At 35.2% G+C, this 26184-nt stretch overlaps 1 long non-coding RNA gene across 2 annotated transcripts; it reads right to left on the bottom strand.

Moving 5' to 3' along the window:
• Positions 1-329: 329 nt before the first annotated feature.
• LOC145694869 (uncharacterized) lies at positions 330-22673 on the bottom strand. Of its 2 annotated transcripts, none has more exons than XR_014133056.1 (2): positions 22499-22673; positions 330-410 (listed from the first exon to the last, which is right to left on the bottom strand). It is a non-coding gene; the product is annotated as an uncharacterized LOC145694869 (long non-coding RNA). The 2 variants fall into 2 exon arrangements; XR_014133057.1 differs by lacking the exon at positions 330-410 and adding an exon at positions 11150-11241.
• Between the last annotated feature and the right edge of the window lie 3511 nt (positions 22674-26184).

Here is a 26184-nt window from a genome sequence, read left to right as displayed (position 1 = left end):
TGCAGATACGAGGACAATATTAAGATGGATCTCACAGAAATAGGAATACAAGGTAGAAACTGGATCCAGTTGGCTAAGCATACAGGTCAGTGCAGAGCATTTGTGAACAAATAAACCTCCGGGTTTCATAGGCTATTGAGTTAGTTTTAATATTAGTTTTCATATATTTTAGTTTCAGTAAAACTTAGTACATGCTTTGTATTGATTTTACTCTTTCGCCAAAGATTATTTCGATTCACATTGTTTTTGTACTACCACCTGTACAATGTAGATGAATTATATACCATAAAAATTAAATACAAGAATTTAATTTTTTGTTATACTTCAGATCTTATTTAATATTTTGAATTATTCATTGAAGGTATTAATTACATTGTCTTCAAATTCCTAAATTTTCGTCGTCTTCTTATCTGAAAATAAAAACAAAAACTTATATTTCAGTTCTATTAAAATGTACTTTACTTGATCTACAATGAGCATATATTTAAATGGTACGTTTCTATATGGTGCAGCGGTGCAAATCTGTCTTCAACATTGGAGGGAACGGGTAAGAGCGTTCCTTTATAATATATATATATATGCGATGTTTAAAATATTTATGAAGTTGAAAAGAAAGCTATGGAGGATCAGAAGAACAGAGTTGTTTTCAATATTGGGAGGCGAGCAGGTTTGAAGCTTATTCTGTGAGGGGACCTCAATTTCATCTCACTTTCCGTTGTGACAATCGGACACAAATCATCACAATTCTAAAAAAAGAAAACATATTTCAAATCGTATTATTGGGGGACACTCCCACCTTCCAAGATTGGAGGGGGCAAGTCCAGTATCCCCTTGGTATTTGCGCTACTGATATGGTGACGAATTACTTTGGACAGTAAGATCTCGGAAAATGCGCCGTCTAGAAAAATACAGTTCACGTTGATCATTTAGAAAGATAGGTTTTTGATTTGACAAAGAGAGATTACAAGAGGGCATAAAATTAAAAACACAGACATTTAGGATCAGGATAATTAGGACGAATTACAACGTTTTGAGGGCTTCACATTCCGTGTTTTCTTTCACTCACTGACAATTATTTTCGTGCGAAACAAGTTGAGTAGTTCTGAGAGTTCAGCCACGAACCATTCCTACTGAACATCAGCTTTAAATTTTCTACTGGTCGCAACTCTAAATTTCTAGTCGCCAGTGGGGACATGGCGACCGAATATTCTGGGCCTCCCCTAGAGGTATACATAACTTGTATAGAAACAGCAGGTGTTAAATATGACACAAAAGTATAAACGCAACATACAACTTTAGGTTGAAGCAAGAAAAGCTCACAGTACTGGATTTAAATATAGTTCATTTCAAAGCTACACAAAATACACTCAGATATTTTCTACAATCATCGACTCATATATATATATATATATATTAGCTGTTAATGAACTAAACCGACACAGGCCATTTCTCACTTCACAGCATGGAAAAATGTTCATATGGATCTAATTGCGTAGTTTCAGAGCTAGTGTGCAGTAGCGATCTTCACTTCTGCATGTTTATTGGTATTATTGTGTAAAATGAATGCAAGAGGGATTTAATATTTAAACAGAAACAGCGCTGCTTCCTTCTATTTTGTCTTTTGTTTCTCTGGTAACCTATTCACCTCCGTTCCTCCTCCCTCTATTCCACTATAGTATATTTATTGGCATATTATAGAGTTTAGTGTTTTCTTAATTTAACTGATCTGGTAATATGGTGCAAGTCTTTTGTCTATATGTCATGTGATTGCTATACTTGTATTTGATCGGTTGTTTATCCTTCTGATGAAGGAGCCATGAAAACAAGTGATTGGACCCATCACTTGTTCTCTTCGCTAGATATGTGTAATACCATATTTAGTATTGTGTGTATTATATTTTATTTGTGAATTTCAAAATCATATTCTTAGTGTTACATGGGATAAAAATGTAGATAGAAAATTGCTGAATTGTCTAATTCAACCATCAGTTCAAATATTGTTTTCGAATTCCAGTGATATAAGTATGTATATTTCGAAAATGGTTCGCGATAAACTTGACCTGTAATAAGGCATGAGCCATCTTGGAATTTCACTTCATACGACATTTAAATTTAGTGGTTGAAAATATTTTTTTCAAAATTAGACAAAATTTTTCGAATATTACAATTTTGTTTTTCTATTCAACGTAACATTTTTTATTTCACTTTTTGTTTTATAAAAATAAAACTTGTTAATGTTATCTAAATTCCTTTTGTGTCGTTCATCAAGTAGTGTTAACACGTTACTGCAACCTTTGAAGACATATTGTTATTTGTTGGGCTTTAGCATACCATTGTTTTTCAGTAACCGTCACTTTTACTTGCACTAAGCGGCGTTGTGAACCACATACCGGGTCGGGAATCTCCTACCGGACAACTGAAACAAATTGCAAATTAACTGAAAACTCAATGGTTACTGGTGCACCCACATTGAGTATTACGGGTGATAAATATCATGCGCCGTGTTGTAATCGAGCGATTCCGGCTTCGATTCCTAGAAGTTAGATGATGTTCAAAGCTATTAGTTGGCCATGACTTTATTTGTAGTAGTATGAATACGGAGAAAGGTCATAAAACTAATATAACAAGTGCAGTACCCAACATCTAAACATTGAGACAGGAGTTGTCTTCTTTAATTGCCCTGCTATTCGTGTTGAATGCAGCTGTCATATGACATACAGAAATGACTCATGAGAGTGTCAAAACTATATAACTGACCAATGTTTTGCATTTCATTGTTGCTATAGCAAGTAACAGCCATGCATATGGACAAACACACATCAATATAGAGTATTTCAAGCTGAAATGGAGTAATTGTGATATCTATCACGTCTTTTTCATTCTTATTATCGTACAGTGCTGTTATTTCTTACGAGGTGTGATTGGAAAGTTCTAAGACTGGGCTTGTAATTTAAAAATGGCGGTACTTAGAGGTTATTGTGATAGATCTCCTTCAAAGTCGTCCCCTGCTGAATAAACACACCGATTCCGAGCCACTTCTGGAAGTATTTCCACTTCTGGAAGCATTCCTGAAAATTCCACTGAGAAGATTGGGCCTTTGTTTCCGGGTCATACCCATAAACCCATGATTCATATCCTTTTATTACCCTATTCAAGAAATATGAGTCAATTTTGGCTCGATTAAACAGTTCTTGGGACACTTCAAGTCTGTGCTGTTTCTGCTTGTGTGACAACACTTTTTGAATGAATTTCGCGGACACTCGACGCATGTTCAAATCATCAGTTAAAATTGACTGAACCGCATAGAAACTTAAATTCAGGTCTTGAGCTATCTCCCTAATTCTAAGTCCAAGGTCCGAGCGCACTAGATCGCCAACTTTTGCAATGTTTTCGTTAGTTTTTGATGTTCAAGGCCGGCCAGATCGAGGGTCATCCTCTACTGACTCGCGGCTATCTTTGAATCTGTGAAACCAGATAAACACGTTTGACCTGCTCAGACATTCGTCCCCAAAAGCTGTTTTTAAGAGTTCGTAAGTCTCAGAAGCAGATTTCCCAGTTTTAAAACAAAATTTCGCACAAATGCGTTGTCCCAATTTTTCATTCATTTTGCACACTTAAAAATCCACCAAGACACACACACACGCCAGCACTCAACTGGTTGCTACGCCGTACAGAATAAAGATATCTCGGTGCATGTTTCAGCATGTCTCAAGGATACATCAAGCCACCGCTTCCATGCTAACGGACGTTTATATATACTCCTCCTAAGCAGTGTAGCCAACTGTCTTAAAACTTTCCAATCGTACCACGTATTTTCCTTACGGACAAGACACTATTGTTCTAAATGTTTCACGTTTTTGATTCGTATATTAGTAGACAAGTGAAGAAAGTTTTTTGTATTTCACAAACTCAGGAGGAGTAATTACCTCTGCCTTCTCCAAATAATTACCTCTCCTTCTGCTGTCATACTCTAAGAAACAAGAGCAATAGACCTTAAATTCTTATGTCCAATATCCACGAGATTTCAGCAGCAGGTTTTGTGTTATGTTTATTTGCAACATTTTCTGTCAGTTGTGTTCACTCAGGATATTATTCAACCATATCGTGTTGAATAACATAGCTGAATTGTAGGTCAAATGACCAACTGTCAAATTGAGGTAATAGTGGATATAGTTTCCATGTGTGGCGAAGTTGGTGGTTGTGGGCAAAGACAACCAGGTTATATCAAGCCACATGCCGCGTTACCTCATCATACGATGATTGCGAATGTCTTTGCAGTGCTACCCCAAACGAAGTCTATGTGCTACATATGTGCGACACCGGTTCCTCGGATTGTCAGGACTCCTGATTTAGATGTAAATGTACTAGAATCAGTAGCAGAAGAACCCTCATTGAGCACAAGAGCTAATGCGCCAGTGGGAGGAACAAATCATGCCACTGTATGGCAAATATTACAGCATAGCAATCCTGTATCCTTTACTAAGAGTATAGCCTCTGTCAGACAATCATTTCGGTCCACGTGTAAACTTATGTGTGAGAGGTTTAACCCAATCTGTGAGCATAATTTTGTATTGCAAGGCAGATACTCTTTAGTGGAGAATCATGCTTTACAAGAGATATTGTATTGAATAGCCGGAATACTCATGTGCGGGACAAGAAAATCTGCATGCAGTAAGCCATATCAGTCGCCAATACACGTTGACAGTGAATATCTAGGATGGTATTTTGGGAGATTGCCTCATTCACTCGTATCTTTTAAGAACTCGTTTAAGTTTTATGGTTATTTCTAGACAAATGTTTCACCACAATTCTTGGAGGAGATTAGTTCCGTCTCGATATTAGTTCCAACATAATGGAACTCCTTCCAATTTCTTATATGAATACAGGAATATCTGAATCATGTGTATCCGAATTAATTAATAGGGGACGTGGTCCGTAAGATGATTTGCTCGTTCACCGGACGTAAACACATTAGATTATTTTCTGTGAATGTATATGAATGCCCTGTCTACGAATCACCAGTATTGTCTGAAGAAGAGCTAGTTGCAAGAATGCTTACAGGTAGCCATAGTATCAAGGAGGCAGTACATATATTAACAAGTGTTATGGACTTACTGCGTCTCAACGCAAATCCTGTATAGACGACAGACGACAGTGTTTGGGACAGCTTCTCTAGATCGCAGTTCAACGTTGTTTCTTACATATTTGGTGATGTCCTTATTTCATTGTTACTTTTGTTTATTGTTTTATTCCTACACAATCAGCCACAAGTGACACAATGACGGAATCTGCTCTCTAGATTGACTTGTCATTATCGTATTCGAACAATACTTATGTTTTGCATACATTGGGTAAAACATTACGTCCGAGCATGTCTGGGAATCCCTTATTCCTTGCGCGGAATTGCTTGCTCACCCATCGCATAATACTGACATATGCATTTTAATAGCTTATGTACATTATGCCTTCATATGTGTACGATTTTAGACTTTAAGATCCACGGTTCCTCGTGCACGAAATGAAACATGTTGCTTTTTAAGTTGTTGTTTAACCTTTAAGGTCTACCCTTGCTACAGGTACATTTCTGACTGCAATCGTCATGTTATAGTCTTTTGACTTTCCTAAGTATCCATACTCTACAAATAAAGTCACGAGCTACGTTGGTGTAGAACCTCCTGTAACCGCTTCCTGTAAAGCCAGAATTCCTGGATTACAAGGTGATATTCATCCATAATAGACAATGTGATTGTACCAGTAAACAACGAATTTTCAATTTACTTGTAATTTTTCTACCCCAAATGACAATTTCTGCCTTAAGCAGACGGTCTACGTCAATCATTGGCTCTGGTAATGTACAGTGTACCTTTTCGGTAATTAGAGGAAGTCCTGTATTGCTTGGAAGATCCTCCCGGGAGGGTAGTGTCGGATTCCTGCCTGAGGGACTGAACGGAGATATGGGAGGGACCAATCCCAAGAATCTCGGTAACGATTCTGATCCCGCCAAAGGGAGGAAACTCTGTAGGATATGGACTGGCACCAAAATCAAATGGTGACTTAGGACGTAACATTGGATCCGGGATGAGACACAGTAGTATCTCGACGTGTGCGTGGTACCCCTACATGACGACGCAGTTGTCAGTTGCACGATAGAGGTGCGATAGGATTAAACAAGCTCTCTCGAGCATGCCTGGGGCTCCCGGATTTGGGTTGGGCTCTGCCGAGCTGTGGTTATACCGTGGGATTCAGTACCATACGGGAGTTAGGCCGAGGAATCTGGGTAACGGGGGTGGTGAGCTTGCCTTGAAACGCTCGGGCACCATATGTGCAGAGTATGGAAGGACCGGCTCGCTTGCAATCCGACTTCACATTAGTAACTGATAGGTGGGGGTCTCTCTCTTCCGCGGATGGGGGGTTGCACGAGGGTCAGAGCATGGGGGTTATACGCTAAGGCGCCAAGGTTAGGAGACAAACCTTGACGGGAACTTCGTGTACGAGGACATAGTCCAAGACAGAGGGATTACGGGCCGGGTGCTAATATTAATGGAACCAGTTCGTTAAAGAGGCCGATTGATCCCATCACTATAGTCAGTGTGCAAAGCGTGGAAGTAGTAGACCATTAGCTCTTAATGTCCCTGTGATAATTTCACATGTTCATATATCAAAGAGGGAAGGAGTAGGTAAAGGATGAGAAATACTTTCAGTGTAGATTGTACTATTGCTCCTTGATATGTCCGTGTGTTATTCCACGACACCTTGTGAGTGCTGGTTTTTATCGTCTGTGATGAGTTTAATGACACTCTCACAATTGTGCCTGCTTGGCAATTCCATCTTTCCTTTTTCTTATTACTACTTGCCACGTGACTCATATTGCCGTAAACTTTTCTTATTGGTCACAGACATGCACTGTGTGTCCATAAGTTTCTCGCGGTTCTCCTATTGCCTTGTAGATTTCTTTAATCATCCGCCTCCTTTAGCACAACATGAAACACTGTGGAATGTTAGTCTGTTTAAAACAAATCTCGAAGGTTAAGTTACCGATCAACTCCTTAACATGATCTTAACCCATTCAGTGCCTAATTTTCAGATGGGAACCGCTGTAAAAAAGTGTAGTTTGGGGGGGGGGGGCTTTTGGATGTTGATTCTAAATCTGTTTCAAAATCACTTACATCAGAATCACTAATTAATAATTCTTGCTCGATGTCAGCATCGTTGAAATATCGTTTTGAAGCCATTACTGTGCTGTCTGGTCTCAAACAAAACAAAAAATGAAAACTGTATTTGACGAAGCCCAAACTCTATTTTAATTTCTGTCTTTTTCCTCTTCTTCTTTTAATTAAGCAACAATTGAAACCAGCTAAGCGCAAACTAGCTAAATATTGTCGGGATAACATTACTCATATTATAGGCAAGTATATTCGCCATACGCAATACAAAATAGCCAAAGCAAAATGAAAGCGTATATATACGCCACCCACACTGAAGGGATTAAACTATTTTTCTTATAGAGCCAGAATTATGGCTTTTATGTGTCATCACCTCCTATACGTTGCCAACAATCTGTTGTTCGCTACGTAGAAGGAGGAAACGGAATTCATGATAAATTAGTGAAAGCGAGCACCTATATGGTATGGGGTTTGGGGTTCGTTCTCGGTGAAAGAGCCTTTGGAATTTGAATTTCCTCGATGTTTCTGTGATCGTGTCGTTCTAGGTCAATAGAAAAACGAGCTAAGCTCACTGAGAAAAATCCGTTATCCGGACAGTGGTATATTGTACAAATATACGGTATCTTTATGTTTTCTACCGAAATCAGTATTTAGCATACGTAATGCATGCGATACATACGTCTGCTCTCTTTCCCGCTTAGAGCTTACACTATGTCGTAATAGGTGTCTGACATTTAACGGTCTTCCATACATCACATACGTATACATGTTGCGTACGTCAGCTATAAGTTGCATACGTCCATCTGTATGTGAGATCCTGATTTCCTATATGCAGTTCTCTCGTTCGTGCGGAAAGTATGTTTATGCGGAATACTTATACGAAAGTATGTATAACATATACTTTTTCTGATGTACTTTTAGTGTACGCTAACTCCAAAAGCTACAGGATTTAAACATGTGACCTACGTTTCGACGTACGCCAAATAGTTTTTTTCTTAGTATGCCAGTAAAACAAGTTAAACCTAGTAATAAGCAATGTAAGAAATTAATGAGGCACGTTCGGTGAATCAAGTAACTTAGAAAGTGGGCTAAGGCACGTACATACATACTACCGTAAATTTCGTGGTTGGAAACCCAGAGAAGAAATGCTAATATTTGTTTCTTTCTTCGGTGATATTTCTCCTTTATTGCTGTCATTGGCATTAAATAGATATTAAATTGATAAGTAAGAGAATGTAGAGATGGGGATATTTAGAATTAATGAAGCTTTCGAAGAAGTGATAAATCCAATTGTTTGACTTTTATATGAGATATGTTGATGACAAATATAGTTGAGTTCACAAGGTATTTGAAAGGAGGATATCATTGGAAGGGAACTCCGAGGCAGTATGAAACTGCGCAACATGCGCGTCATGTTATGAACTCCGTAATTTCGCAAGTTGGAAGGGTAGAGAACAACTAAATATATTGAAACATGTCTAGTGATTTACCATTGAGGATTCAGCATCCAGCATTGGAGTTGTGCTGATACTCTTCGTATTTAGGTAATGAAAATTTTCCTTATACTTCAACGATTTACCTGAACACATCACTCATTTTAAATATCATTTATATGCAGATGATATACAATGCTGTTTAACCACTAATCCCCTAAATTTAACCACCGCGATTGATCACTTAAACAGTGACATTGAAAGTATCTGCACATGGGTATGTAACAATGGATTGCAAGTAAACCCAACCAAATCAAAATTTATCATGCTTGTTTCTTGTCAACTACTCACCACAATCTATATTACAAGCCTACCGAATGTTCTTGTAAACAATGTAACCATTCCTGTAAGCTATAGCGTCAATAGCCTAGTACTCCAGGTCAATAAGCTCTTAAATTGGACAAACCATATTAATAGAATATGCAAGAAAGCTTATTGCTCCCTTCAATTTCTTAAGGTTTAAAATACCTTTTTCCGGAATTCATTAAAGCGTCCCTGGTAATCTCTCATTTAAATTAATGTGATGCAGCATATGCTGATTTAACCGAAGATCTAGCAAAACGTTACAGCTCATTCAGAATGCCTGCGTTCGCTTCATATTTAATAAAAGGCGCTTCGACCATATCTCTCATTGTTATCAGCAACTCTATGGTGCAATCTAAGCACCCGCCGCCGCATTTATTCTCTAACACTTTTATATAAAATAATTAATTGTAAGAAAGCTACTCATCTATCCTCTAAATTTAAATTTCTCGGTGATACTCACCCACTAAATACCCATTCTAAAGGAAATACAACACTCGCCGTTCAAACGCACAAATCTAATTTCTTTTCCAAATCTTTCACACTATTTGCCACCAAAGCTTGGAATGACACCCCTGAAAGCATCAGAAACTCTGGTTCAGTGTTGACTTTTAAACGTCGCCTTAAAGATTATCTTTCTAATGAAGGACTTCAGTAAAAAAATGTTTCACACGAAACTATTCCTTGCGTTACCATGCAGTCCTTTGTTTTTCTTTTTTCTCTTTGTATTTCTTCTTATTTTCTTTTCTATTCCTTTCTGATACATATGTATGTACGTATATGTTTTACATTATCACCTAAGTATGTGCATCATATTATCTATACATAGTCAATCAAAGGAATGTACTTCAGATGTTCTATATAATCAAGATTGCATTCATTGTTTCTATCTCCTTGTGTAGTTTAACATGCCTTCAGCATTGTCGCTTGGTTATTTTAGTGTTTATTTTATATGTAACAAGTTTCATTTTAACTTTTCATGCTTTATCTTCTTTGTATTGTTCTGGATGTGTGCAACTCTTTAACGTACCTAAGTGTATAAATCCTTTTTATTCTCATTGTAAAAAAAAAAAAAAACTATTATGAGATCCGATTGTAAAAGAAAAATGTAAATGGTTGAGTGGAAGAAAAGGTTATGCCTTAATTCCGCCATTTTAAATAAGAAATAAGAAAATGAGATATCAACGATCGTGATTTTGTAGCTCGGGTAAATGAATTAGAATCTCGTTTAGGCACATAACCCTCTCACAGATATGTAATAGAGAAAATACCATCCGCTAGTCTAGTGACTAGCGTGTGTGCCTTTGTCGTACAGGTTACTGGGTTCGATTCCTGATAGGACAGCCTTTGGGAATTAATGACGCATGTGACACATTATGACTCCTTTAAAAGTGTACAATTCTAAATGTACATCCAACAATATGCCACAATTGAGAATCCCATTATACGATATTGATATGGTGAACTACAAACAAAAAGTGAAATCTGAACAAAAACACCGGAGGTGCAGAAAGTGCAGCCAAGTTCGGAAGCCTCAAAACGTATTGAGATGAAGATGGATGAGACAAGTTCCTTGACCACTGCATCTGAAACGAACACTGAAACTTGGCGCGAGGTGTCAAGGAAAATGAAGTTAAGAAGCCTTAGGGATAGTGGTGGTGGGAATGGAGGGTTTGGAGCCACTACCAACCTTAGGAATATCAACTTCGCTAAGGCGGTATGGCACATATATAGTATACTGCAGTAAGATCGGGCTCCCGAAACACAGACAAAGAATACTTATAATCCTACAAAAGATGCCAAGGAAAATGATATTGACGAGCCTTAGGGATGGTGCTTGTGAGCGTGGTGGATTTGGGGGGCCACAACCAGGCTTTGGGCTGAAATGTTCTGGCTGTGAAGCTAGGAACGGACATCTTGGTTTATTCGAGTATGTTAGACACCTCACGCCAAGTTCCAGTGTTAGTTTCAGATGCAGTGGACAAGGAAGTTGGCTCATCTATCCTCATCTCCACAATGCTGCACTTTCTGCACCTCTGATGTTTTTGTTCAGATTAATACTACTGAATCTTGTTTCCCTCATTTTCTTGAGATTACCTGTGCGTGCTTTGGGACAGGTAAAAATTCTGTTACAACTTCTGACGGATATTCCAATGTTCAGGTTTGGTGCTATGGTTGCTACACCAAGGTTGTGGTCCCACTCCAAAAATGACTTGCAGCACTAGGAATAGTTTCTGGTTGAAGGCATTTAAACTCCGAAATAGGGCCAGGTTCCAAATTAACTGAAATAGAAGATAAGTATTCGGAAATAGGTGGAATATTTAGAGGGGAAATCTCTGAAGACCTGAAGCCACTTGTGTAAGTTTCCACGGAGGAAAAAGTTATTACACTCTTCACAAAGTAATGGCTCGACCTAATAACGTGCTATCTTGCTCCCGGGATATTTTCCTTTACATATGTTGCTGGTAGTATTAAAGTAATATTTGAAAGGACCAAATAAAATTTACCTAATGTCTGAAAAGCATGAATAATGTATGGAGTTGGACAAAGTAAATAACGTTCTTCTGTTCAACTAGCTCAGGAAGAGAAGTGAAAGAAACATGTTAAAAATATCAATCGAGTATAAGATTATTATGCCCAAGTACCTTCTAGGGCGAAAGAATTTAATAAAACAGTCGTAAAACATGGGACTAAGAATGTACGCAAACCGATGTACACTTTGTATATTCGAAAGAGTTCATCTGACCGATGTACACTTTGTATATTCGAAAGAGTTCATCTGACCGATGTACACTTTGTATATTCGAAAGAGTTCATCTTGGAACTGGTTTTAAGTGTTTTCTTTTCTTTTTAGGTTAGCGCAGGAGGATAAAGTTTGCCATCTTCCAAATAACATGCTACAAAGTTGACTGTTTCTCCTTATCCGTTAGTAACTATTTTTCTTAGTACATTTTATACGACTTAGCCAACCTTGTTTATCAGTTGCACCTGGTTTCACCTACTGTATACTGAATATATTTTGTGGTTTGTTATCAAGTTCATGTTTTATTATCTGCTATTCTAAAATATAATAAAACTTTTCTGCTACTTCCTGGTTAAACCACTTTTACTTGTCACAAACCTTTTGCTTTGCGAAGACAAAATATAATCATAACAAGGTATATTTTTCACTTTGGTAAATATATGTTTGATATTCAAAACAAATTTAATTCATAGCCCAGTCTTCTAATAGTTTTCTTCTGTTGGTAAAATTCAGCATCGGCAAGCTTTGTGATCCCTTCTGCAAAAATTGCTTCATTTTCTGCTCCAAGGCTGGGTAAAAAAAATGACGCAATTGTTGGTGTTTACGTGGGCCGTTTTCTTGCATCATATACAGTGTTCTACTTAGTATCTGCGTTAAGTTAGGCCAATCAATAATTCATATTAACTGTTGTTTGCCAAAAAAAAAAAAAAAAAAAAAAAAACTGCATGTAGAACTATGGCCAGGGTCATCCATTTTGCTCGTCTCTACACTTTGTTTAAAAGTTCTTCGTGGTAACACATTATATCATCTTTTAACCTGCCTTGTCCCACTTTCCATTGAATTTTACCCACGTTTTCACTTTATAAATCATTCAGTGTCTCGTGTCCACAATGAAACATATGCAGCGTATATACCAGAATCCATTGCCCCATTTCTCCCATATTCTAGGGGAGAGTTCCCGCACCTAATTACTCGTTAAGTTTGAGAACCAAGATGGTTAAACCATGCTAATATTATTTCGAGCAGACAATATTGTTACTGGCAATCTTAATCACTCATATTAATATAGTAATTTACTATCAAATATGATTTTTCTATAACTTTGAAAAAATATATGAAAACAAAATATCATTCTTGCATTAGTTTAAGCATTCAATGTGTGAACACTGACAAACACAGCCATGGTCTCTTCAATGGTTCTCTAACTTCTATTATGGTTCTAAGTTGCTAATTAGACCACACTCTCAGCAATTACTAAAACTAGCGGAGATGCATAGTATATTCAATATATAAGGCTACTCTCCGTGTTTGACACAAAGTGTTGTGTCATCAGTGAAGACGATTTTGATACCAGTAAAAGTACTGAACCCTACCTACTAGACTTACAGCAGTTAATGGGGAATTACTTTTGCTGTTGACTATACAAGTTTTGAATACTTGATATTCAAACGCTCCTCTGTGTTTTTGATTTATAAGTAATTGCTTATCCAAGTAACTGTAAATGTCAATTTGCATGTCGAGAAATTGATTCTCTCAAATCAAAAGATAGATGCAATTCTTGATTAAATGTTCAAAATGTATGCAAAATGAATGCTTCAAGTATGGTCAGACGAGAGTGTTCAAAAACGTGAACGGTCTTATCAGTGGTTATAGTCGCTTTTGCCTGGACGTACTTGTATAAACATCCAAAGTTGAGACACTCTTTTCAGATGTTTAGGCACTTTACTTAGTAACTGGAGTTAGTATGCATTTTGAATACTTTTGATTCACTTTTAGAATACGTATACCTGGGCACATTTGAGTCATTCTTCTTCGCAGTTATAAAATGACAATATAGTTGAGTTTGGTAGTTACTCGGTTCTCACTTACATAATAGGACCGTAGCATATAGTTTCGGAGATGGAAAAGAATGTTATAAATTAATTAATCAACCCTTCGTAAGAAAATAGGTAATTGTTGATAACGTTATAAGAATTTTATCATTAAATCGGTTTCAAACTATCCCAGCTCATAAGTTTTTCTTAAAATATAATAGAAAGCATTTTATTTGAAAGTTGCAAATTTATTAATTTATTATAAGTGTATTCTGCTTCATGATGAATAAGTAGCATTCTGCATAATGCACTATATTTTCGTACTAAAACTTAATGTATCTGTTAGGTTAGTGATTGGGTTTGGTTAAGACAAGCTTATAAAAGTTTCAATTTGCGATACAATTAATATATCATTTTTAATAGAATGATATCTTAATATATATCACTTTTAATATATCATTTTTAATATTTAACTAATCTCTTCTCTAAGATAGATACTGGATATTCATAAGTATATTAAAATAATTTGCCATTTAATACGATATTTACAAACAATTTTTAAATGCTACAATTGTAATAAAAATATTTTTTTAAAAAAATAATCCTTTCCTTTTTAATTGCAGTACGTATTAAGTTTTATAACGTACTGTTGTCCCAACAAAACCAACATCATATCCTTCTTTCGGAAAATAAAAATCTTTACAAATAGTGCAATCATCTATTGCTGTCTACAGTCACACTGCTATTCAATCTTCTATTCATATTCAACGTTCTCTTCATCCATGTTGACCTCCCAAGGCTTGTGCAAATCTTGTATTTCTTTATATAATTACCATCTGATGATTTTGAACTAGTGTCATTCCTCAGGATTATGGGGTCTTGAACTTCAATATCATCATAAATATGTTTATTCGGCATGACGTGCTTATTCGCACCGTAATTTTCATTTGGATTCGTTACAAAGTGAACGTTATTCTACTTGATATCTATGGATTTTCTGAACCTTTTATTTACTACAACTTGAAAAATGTTCTGAATAAACGTCTTTAAGAAAACTGACTTAATGAACTTTGTAGTACTCGACCTTGTATTTCTAACCCACAATCATTGTGTAACAGACTGGTGATTTCCAGTTTCATCCCCTATGTATGATGCCTCCCGTTAAACTCCATTTTTACAAAGATATTTATGTGTCCGATGGGGAGGAATGCGTAACAGCGGCATAGACTTTAGAGCTATGTCGTCTGTACTTCCCTACCAGAAGGACCATCCCTACCAAACTAGTCTAAATTGAGTAGGCAGACGAAAAGGGTTCTCGCAGAAGGCAGTAGTTCCCCAGTAGCCAGGTTTGCGTAAATCATTATGATAGATATTGCAGCTTGGACATTAGTTCCATTCATAGTCAAAATGATATTAAAACTTTAATTGTCACGCCCCATGATTGTACCGACAATACTAAAGGATACGGTGATGATGACAAAGGAATGAAATAGAGCAATGGAAAAAGTGGCAGGAAACGAAAGAACCCTGAGAAAATACATACATATGGTGTTTCAGCACAAAGTTAACTTTGTTTCGGTTTTTTTTTTTTTTTTTTTTTTAGCAAATCGAATCAACGCTCGTAAGCTATACGAATTTTTTTAGCTATAGATTCTTAGGTACCTTTGCACAAGGTCATTTAATATTGATACAAGGATATATATCTCTGGGTTAGTTGTGCTTTTGTTCCTAACATGTCCTATCCTTCGTATGGAAATATATAAACATACTACGTACAAGGAAGAAACAGTTTAGGGTTGTGCCCATGTCAGGATCATAATTGTAAATGTGTGTTATACGTACTTACATTATTACAACATTATAAATATGAATAATGGAGAACGGTACTATGGCTTACTGGAAGTATTATAAGCTGTTCCAGACAAGAGTAGAACCGGGAACAAATAAAATAAATTAAAAAAAATAAAGTGAGAGAAAGCATGTGTAAACAAAACTTACTCCTATAGCGAGGTTTGTCAGAGTATGCAAAAATCGAGATTCTTTATTTACATTGACATTATAAATATTAGTATGCATTACAAACACTTAGGGTGGCGAGCACCAAGCTAGTGTAAATTACTCTTGTAGTAACTCTTATTTCTTTAGTCTGGACTACTTTAGTAAATTACTTTCGAAGTAATACACTATTTTAGTAACTGTTGGAGAGCTCAATTTCTATTTACTTCTTTAGTTGTAACAAAAGTAGTAACGCCTTTTTACTAAAGAAGTAATCCATTTCTGCACACTGCTGGTACGTGCATTTCGTTTTCTACCGGCAGCTGAAGCTTATCGGAAGATGAAGAAAGGCAGAGAATATGGGGTTGTAGTGAAGAGCAGGAAGTTGTTGGAAAAAGCGAACGAGCTTCATTCGTTAAAAATGCGTTTAATACGAGAGGAATATAATGCAGAAATGTTGTTAATTGAAAGACAAAGACAAATCATACAAGAAGAGCATAACCTTAAATGAAAAGGTCAAGAATGAAACGGAGCAAACTTCAGGTTCCGGTTCTTCAAGCAATATGTTCGAGAAGTTTATGTTTTTGTAAATAAATATAAATATGTTTGATATGTATAAAACATATTTTATTTGCTTGATATTTTTCTAGTGGTTTATGTGTTTTTGTTTTCCATATGACATAATATTTGTGTATATTATTTCAGTATTAGTACATTTAATTTTTCTAATTACTACATTCTAATATTAATTTGTGTTAGCAAAATTATAAAAGTAGACATCTTGTTTTTCTTAGAAATTATCAAAACACCTTTATTGTATAACTTTGTGTACTGAAGTAAGAAATAATATGAAAATATTAATTCCCTAATTGCAAAAAAGAAAAAAAAACAAAAAGAAAAGAAAAAGTGAGAAACGTAACTACAAAAGAAATAAAAGAAGCGCCTATTTATTCATTTAAGAAGGAAAAGTCTTTACACTAACTTGTTATTTTACTAGAAAATTAGGGAAAATTAGGTAAAAATAATTAAGTATAATACACCTGACAGATTGCCTTGCAGCATCTGCTTCTGTATGAAATGCATATTGGTTGATGCCATTCGCATCCATAGCATTAAGGTGAAACACGCCTTCAGTTCTATTCCAAAGTAGTGTAGAACTGCAGCATTCCCACACGTGTTCTGTTTATATCGCATTGTTTTAGTAAGAATTTGGAAACGTTTCTTCCAACACCGAATGTACGTTCTATCACACATTTTGTAGCAATACGGGCTATAGTCTAGCGCCCTTCGGCTCCTATGTGAGGTAGAAATACAGAAGTCATAAGATGTTTGGAGAAAGCATGTCCACTGTCTCCTTAACAAGCAACCCATCATACTGTCCATTATTGAATTCTACAGCAACTCTACTATTATCCCAAATGCCTGCATCATGTGTGGAACACAGCGAACGGCTTACCATGTTCAAAAATTTCATATTGGCATCACAAATGATTTGTGTGTTGATAGAAAAGAAATTTCTGCTATTTCTATATAGTTCTGCTTGTGCTCCAGAAGGACAAAGTATGGGTATATATATTATACACAATCTATGACCCCTATGTCATTCGGCAATCCACCAATTCGATAGAATTCCCTTTTGTTCATTGATATATTTTCTTGGTTCTGTGGCATGCATACATACAGTGACTTTAAGGCAATAGAACTGTCTATCACTCTGTTAAAAGCTCTTCCAGCAGTTAATGAGATTCCCTGCTCAATTTGATAAGTATATACCAGTGCGAAATATTTGCAAGCCACAAAAGAAGTTGCAACTAGGAGACAAAGCACGGTTCCTGTCAGAATCATGCTACAGTTACGGCTCCAGCATACCAAACAGAGACTCGAAAGATTCCGTACGAAACCCAAACCGCTCTTTGAAATCATTGTCGCTATACATCGCAAATGGATCTCATCTCTCCATTAAAAGCCTCATTCTTGGGATGTGTACCTCTTCTGCCATCTCCTTATATTCTTCATAGACCAGGTAATCCATATAATTCGATATTTAACACACAGAAACCAAAGAACACATCTTACTCTCTAACTTTACTCCTACTACTGGTTAGGAGTAAATTTTGTCCTTATTTACTCCTAAAGTTAATAATGTAGTAGTGTACTCTTCTATGGTGCTCTCCACCACTTGTGGAGTAAATAAATTTACTACAGTAGTAAATGAAAATTTTACTTCTGTAGTAATTTACTCCTTTAGTTCAGTACTCTCGACTGGAAGTCACCGATTTCCTTCTCTCTTAGTAAGTTACTACTTTAGTTTCACTTACTTTTGGTTGGTGCTCGCCAACCTTAAAATCGTTTAAATAGGGTCGGATAAGCAAAATCTGCATAAATTTATTTTATTAGCTGAAAATATAGAGGTGATACTAATGTGAGTGAATCTTGTAAACATTGGTACGCTGACTGCCATATTGCAAAGTAGACGTGCGAAATGCAAAATAATTTACTTTATTTCGGGAAATTTTAGGAGTAAAATCAATGTTAAAATGAAATATAATTTCTTTTAATGAGGGAAAAAGATTTAAATATTAGAAATGATAACAGTTAAATTTGGAAATAGATTGTTGTTGAAGTAAGCTGCTTAATTCAGCAGATGGAGCGAGTGTAATGTACAAGAAGAAATTAAACATGTTGGACATATGTTCGGATGTGCCTATAAAATTGCAAATTTTCATAAAATAACATTTGTCTGCTTAATAAATCAGTAAACTCATAAATATTAGTTAATTAGACGTGTATTAAGTATACGGGCCTTCCGAACTAGGCAGGTAAAACCTAATAAATTAAATAAAATTTGATAGAAATGCAAAATAGTTTAGCTTTTTTTTCAGAAAATTTTAGGAGTAAAAACATTTTAGCAGGAAGTGTGAATTGGCGCCATGTTGACAACACTTACTCTAATTTGGTTTACTTCATTTGAAACAGTGACAAAGTGATTGAAATATACTAACTGACTTATTAAATTCAGCTTCAGTGATGGAATCCGTTAAAATGTTTGAATGAATTTAGCGCCGTTACGTCGCACACATTCCAGACATATCATGGTGGAAAACATGTTTCTACTTGCTTGTCCATGCAATCAGTCTATTGCAGTTACTTTCCTTACCGTAACTTAATTCTGCAAACTTAAACCAAAATTAGAAAAAAAATATTACGGATAATTTGAGATAAGCAATAGCACAATTCTTTATCTAAATTTTCCTCACAATTGAATAGCATGAAGTTGATAGTTCGATTTTTCTATCTATAAAAAGAATCAACCGAATAGGTAAAATCTCATAAGCAAGTTCTCATTTGCTATCTGCAATATATGTTTTACGTGTTGATTGGGGATATGTCGTGAACTCGTATATTTTTATAAACGAAATAGAAATGACATTGTTACTTTATCTGTAGTGCACCTGATTCTAGATATCAATAAGAGATATTCGATGCTCGTTGTTTATATATGCATGCTTTTTCTCCTTGTTTTCATTCTCTTCAATCACATGTCATCGATGTTCTTAAAACATTAGATAGCTTCTCATCTCCATCATTAGGTTAAGTATCCATAATCATTAGGTTAGATTAGGTTGATAGTTCGTAGACTGAGTTAGGAATGACATTATTGATTGATAAGTTAATATATTTATAAACATGTTGATTGTTGGTCCAGTTTTTTGAAAGGTTTTTAGTAAATAACCTGGATCTAAAATAATGTCCAAAGAGAAATGAATGAATCTTTATTATCGAAATCAATACCTCAAGTCACATAAGCATATATATTTTTGCATTAGTTAGATGTTGTTTCAGGTAGATATTTGTTCTGATTTATTAACATCGAGGAAAATGACACGATAACCAAGATCGTATATGTTCTGATGTTATTATCTTAAATACTGTATTGAAACAAACCTAATTCTATATACGACTAGTAGTAAGACCTGACATATCATCCAATATTTAACCTGTAAATGTATATACAGTTTAAAGTTTATTTTGAATTGGATTATTATGTGATATTAAACGAAGCACAAAGATATTTATAACATTAGTTTATTGTGATGTGATGGCAATTAAAAATCTTCGAATCGAAAAAAATAAAGAAATTATATAGTTTAATGTTCAATTATTCCGTTTTTTTTTGTTGTTACATAATGAATTTGATTTCTTCCCTCGTTGTATTTATTTGAAATTAAATTGTTTATTTGGAATCAAGTTTTCATCCAAAGCTTGCTTTGAACTGTTCAACTGCAAATGAATTATAAGATTTGAAATAAATGAAACTATTCAGAGATTCAGAAATCTATAATTTAGTGAAAAAGGTATAGGTAATAATTTAGTTAATAGATAGGCTAAGATGAATTTATTGAATAAAACTGTTTTCCCTATTCAATGAATTCTGAATCTCATAATTGAGATACAGTCGCTGCAAGTTCCTGGAATATTCATAAATTTAGTAGTCGAATTGGAAACAGTCAGATAGTGTTTACGCGGATTTTGTTCTAGTTTTCTCGATGACTACCGACGGTTTTCTCATTCCCGATTAAATCTTTTAACTTGTATATTCATATAAATTTCATTAATGTTTTATTATAACAGTAAGTATTAATTAATTAATTTAGTACAACTTGGCGCGAGCTGGGAACGAATCAAGGACACCATGGACCAGAGTTGAATGCTGTACCATTGAGACACCTCGCTTGGTTACAACGACATTAACGGCTGCGATACTGCAGCGTGGAAAGCTATAGGAAATCAACAATGTATTTTCCCGAGTTTGCTGACAGCAGAAGAACATAAGCTGACAAATGAGGAAGTAAGAAATATTTTCGGGGAAAAATTCGTAGAAAAATACTCAAACGAGGAAATGATAGCAGATGGTAGGAACATATTAAACTTAACGGACATCAGGCTGCAGAAGAAGTGGTATGTTTCCGCAAAAGTAAAACTGCAAACAAACTATAGTTAGAAAACAGATGTTGCAGAAAATGATGGAAATGAAGACGTGGAAACAGGTTGACACAGAAGAGGGCAGAAAGACATACTGGAAGTAAAGCAACGAGTTGCGAGGGGAAACAGATATAGCAAGAGAAGAGTTTTACAAAGGAAATGAGAGAACATAGTAGAATTAGATAGAGTTGGGAAAAATTAGGAGAATTACAAGGTGGTGAAATCTATAAAATTTCTGAGAAAACAATGGTATATTATGATCTCAGTAGAAAATTACAATGGAAAGGTAGATAGCGAGAGAAGTGAATTTTTAAAATGGAAAGAATATGTTGATGGAAGATGGAAATAATATGTTGAGGACTTATACGAGAGTAGGAATAGACCATGTGGCCTAGATATCGAAGTAGAAAATGTAGTGGACGAGGACGATAAAGGGATGAGTTTGAAAAGGCTATATCTGATATTGGAAATGGAAAAGCAGCCAAGAAAGATAATATGTCAATGGAATTCATAAAGAGTATTTAAGACAATGGTAAAAAAAGAATTGTTCCGACTGTGCAAAGAGATATATAAAACAATTGAGTGGCCAAAAGATTTCCTGAGGACGAATATGTTGTAGATGACTAAGGGACCGAACCCACAAAGATCTGACGATTATAGAAATATTAGTGTCATACAACATGCAACAAAACTTTTTTCTTCGAATTCTGAACAGAAGGTTGTATGAAGGAACAAATAAAGAAGTTGAGAAGGAACAGTTTGGGTTCAGGAGAATTGTAATTGGATTATACAGGGCGATCGTTGAAAGCTTTCTATAGAAAGAGAAGAAGGTCTATGTACTATTCGTTGATTTTGAAAAAGCTTTTGACAGTGTGAATTGGGAATTGTTGTTGAAAATTTTGTTGGAATGGAAGAATCGAAGTCTCATAAAAAATTCAGACATGAACCAGCCAGCAGTGTAAGAATAGGAAAAGAAATGAAAGAGGGTAGGAGAATTGGATGAGAGCGATGGAGTTATGTCGATCGCCTACGTCATTTAATATGTATCTGGATGTTATAGTGAAAAAGATTCTACAAAATGAAGGAGTCATTTCAGTAGGAACTAGAATGATGAGGTGTTTAGCTTTGCAGATGATGTGGCGATTATAGCATAATCTGAAGAGAAAATCAATAAGATGTTAAAAAACTTAGGGAAGGGCTGTGAAGAATATAGGATGAAAATAAATATTAGCCAGATAAAAGTAATACCCTTGGAAGTGAAGGTGTCGATGTCAAATATAGAAGTAGGAGGCTAGAAAATAGAAGAGGTTAATAGACTTCTATACCTATTTACTAATGTTAGTGATGATATGAAGTGTGAACGTGAAATAAAAACAAGTATAGGAATGATGAAAGAAGTCTTTAGGAGCAAGAAAGCACTACTTTGTAGGACCTTGAAGAAAGAGTTCAAACAAAAGACTCAAAAGTGCTTCGTGTTGAGTATTGTACTGTATGGATCAGAAACGGGGATATTACGTACGTTAAAGTGTTGAAAAAAAACTGGAAACTTGCGGAATGCGGGTGTGGAGAGAAATGGATAGAATTAGTTGGGTTGAGCGGGAAATGAATGAGAGGGCGTTAGAAATTGTGGGGAAGAATGAAAAGTTTATATATTATTAATAGGAGGCACATAAACCAATAGCGACATTGGCTAAGAAGGAACTGTATCATTAGGGATGTTTTAGAGACTATGGTGACAGGAAAGAGAAGGAGGGCGAAGGAGGCTACAATTAATTGACGGTATCAAAACAGAGAAAACGTACGTGAAGACAAAGAGGTTAACGAAAAATAATGCAACATAAAACCTTCTCAGTTGAAGCAAGTGACCTGCTAACAATGGTAGAATACCCATCATGATGATGTTTGATGTATTCAGAACATTTTGCGGGAAATTTTCTGGAAACACAAGTACTTATAAATATGACTAACCATAATGCCATATATTGTGTAGAGTACTAATTATACCTGATTTTTTAAGGGCATTCATCCTCTGGAATACATTTTCCTCCTTTTTTCTTTCGTATATGACCTTCTGTACAAAAGCATCCGGGCACTGTCGTTTTGTCACACTTACTTGGTGACGGGATCTTACATGTTGGTTCACATTGAGTTCCAGTAGGATTGAATTCCTCATTTTCCTCACAATCTAAATAAAAATAATTCGAAATGTTGCAATTAAATATTATATGTGAATACAACAAAGCATAATTATATTTACAGACAATATTTACTAGTCTATTAAAAGAAGTTTTAGTATTCTGTTTCGAATTAAACGTACATGTGTTGGTACAGACGAAAGTCGGTGTGCTTCTTTGATTAATGTGTTAAAATATGTAAGACAAAATAATATTAAAATTACAAGGTCCTATCCTCTTATCTCACTGTAAAATGCACATTTTCCAGCGGAGGTGTATTATAAAAAATGCAGGAAAATCCTTTGGAACGATATGAAACTTGATTGCATTGTATAAGTTATTATGTATACGTTTTTCCTCCAACATTCGTTTTTCATTTAGTCGAACCTGGGGAGGAGTATTTAAAATTTTAAGTGCTTATTTAACTGAATACTCTTGAGATTTGAACATAAAAATACATAAAATGGCATCAGCAAATGTGGCATACTTTCATTTTTACTATAGTATTGAAACTACAGGTGATCTGTTTCTTCCTTATTGAGCGTACTTTCATATAAACTCGTTTCTTCATATTCTATTAACGGAACTAGAACTGGATAACTTTTTGAAAAAAAATTGAAAACTAATTACCTTGGTAGCAAAATGAAATTGTTCCGTAAATATTAATGGCAGAATATTAATGAAAGTGAACGATTTAGTAAAAATTGGTTAATGAGATTGTGGGATGAAATGAGAGAACTCCACGAAACCTACACACACTATGTTATTCACCATAAATTCACGTACGAAAGATCGAACCAGTGACACCTCGTACTGTATCTCTAAACTTGTCGTCAGCCTTCACGTTCTCAACTTCTGTAGTAAGTTTATCCTGGAACAAATAAAGGTACTGTGTTGCCTACCGTACGAGTTTTAAATTAAATAACACCATCGGGGACACAGTGGCTAAATGATACAGCATTCACCTCCGCTGCAAGGTATCCCTGGTCCTATCCAAAGCCATGTGAGTTTACTATGGACACATTGTGTCAATAGCTTTGTCGGGAGTTACTCTTTTCTCCAGCATTCTCATTCCACCTATTCTGTAGCAATCGTTTACTTTTGTTAATCATCCGCCATGTTTAACCTAAAGGGTATAAATGTAGAAGCAAACAGAAGAATTCAGAGAAAACATATAGACACAATAAAAAGCATATAGCATTATTTATGTATCACAATCGCGTATAAAAGAACACAGAGGTTAACACATTTGAGACACTACTCATTGAAACGATATTGGAAGATAGATTGCAAATCGTATCATCTTATTATTGCCTTAACGTTTGAAAAAAGATATTGCCCACGTATACTAAAAGTAATTGTCTGAGTCACTTAAAAATGCAGGAGAACAAGATACAGGGTATTCAGCGCTAACCGCAAAAAGGTACATCAATTTTAACATAATACTTCAATCAAAAGCGCATTTAATATTTAAAGAATTAAATATATTTTACTTCTGTAGAAAATTAGTTCAATTGGAAGTCGATACATGATACAATACTTAAGGAGGGACTCTAGCCACTGATGCAAATAGTTTATGATTCAATAGACATATGTTATTGTAATAGACAACAACGCGACTTGAATCTTGCAAGAGATGGTCTATTATTGCTTTCTTTCTACGAAATTGTCTAAACCATAGACCTTAATTTATATCATCTCAGCAATGTCTTCTCTATCCCATATATTTATCTGTTAATCATCAGAACATATTGAATTTAATTTGATATCGATGCTAAGAAAATAGTGATGGAGCAAAGAAGAAAACTTAGAAATTACTTTCAGTAGAGCAATCCTCTGGTAGTATACATGGTCCGCCTTTCTCCTTGCGTATATATCCCTCTTTACAGAAACATCCCGCAGAGCACTGGCGTGAACATCTTGGAGGAGGTCCTCTACACGTATTTACGCAGGCCTTGCAGCACTCACAAAATTCCTCATTCTCTTGACACTCTTCGTCTAGAAAATACAAAGAAACAATAATTAGCTGAAATAACCACAGAATTGTTTTGTCGTAAAATATTGATAAACTTGGTTTCAAATTATATCTATAATAATTTGATAATATGCATAAGTAATTTGGAAATAAATCAGTTAATGGATCAACTATCAATCATAAATTTCATAAAGTAAAACAAAGACGCAAATTTCAAGTTATATATCATTAACTCTTACATATAAATAAATGACTTAGCTGATTAACTGAAAGCATTTATGGTAAATCCGATATACGTAAAATGTTAGATTACTGCCTATTTCGAAAGTGACTACACCATAACGGGGGAAAATTGTTAATTAATTTCTACTTTCTCTTACATTCGTCTTAGGAAAACAATGCCTTTTTTATCCACAAAAGAATATTCGGGCTTTAATCCATTCCGATTTGCCACAACGCAAAGCAAAATTTACGTTTTAATTTGAAACAGTAGTCACGATCACTTGCTGCATCTTGCTTTGCGATCCAAAAGTTTTGCGAAAACTGTTACGGAATGAGGCCCAGATCTAAAAATAACTGCACAATACAGTCTTTTTCACGGTTGGGAATATGTACAGCTTCAGCCAGGTACCGTCGGTAAACGCATATGCACATTCGACATGCGCGCATATGAATTATTATTTCTTTGATATTATGCTCTTAACAGTACGTACTCCATACATATCAGTTCATCACTAAGAAGAAATAAAGAGAACGAGTATTACTAAAATTAATGATGAAACAGTAAGGAAATGCGATGTACAATACCTTCAGAGCATAAGGAAATCAAATAAATTTTTGATCATTCGTAACTTCTCTATCTTAAGCTCCTTTAATTATTTAAAAATACTTGTGTCCAGATATTGTAAATAGCTCTGATAATGTAAAGATAGTGTTAACTTTAGTTAACTTTACCATCTAATTAAGCGTTTTATACAAACTTTTTGTATCTTTTTCTTAATGCTTTAGTAATTGAGTATTATATATATATATATATATATATATATATATATATATATATATATATATATATATATATATATATATATATTGTTCTAATCGGCCAATATTAAGAACTTCTCAGTGCTGGTTAAATAGGACTTCGATGTGATAGTTTTGTACAAGTTTCAACTATTACTACCCATACACACTTTGAAGCCAGTCAACCAATAACACTGAAGAATGTTTATGATTTATATACACTTAGCATTACAACGCGCTGTAATTATACACTCATATTTGTGTAATTTTATTTATACAATAGTTTAGTCAGTTTGTGACGCTCTAGAAATATCAGAAACTGAAACAGAGCCTACAGCTGAATTGTGCTCTCCAGCTTATGGCATATATTGATGATATAAATCTGATGGCGGATAGAAGAGCAACAGAAAGAAATGCAAAAATTTTTATTAAAAGCTCCAAGGTGTAGCGTTCCCATCCGCTGTCAAAGTCAGAGTCGATGCTAAGAGATCAACATTTATGGATAAAATAGCCGCAAGATA

This window comes from Thermobia domestica, chromosome 9, assembly GCF_964235325.1.
Source record: "Thermobia domestica chromosome 9, izTheDome1.hap1.1, whole genome shotgun sequence".
In the NCBI taxonomy this organism is placed as follows: Eukaryota; Metazoa; Arthropoda; class Insecta; order Zygentoma; family Lepismatidae; genus Thermobia; species Thermobia domestica.
This window is presented reverse-complemented; position numbering and strand designations above follow the sequence as displayed.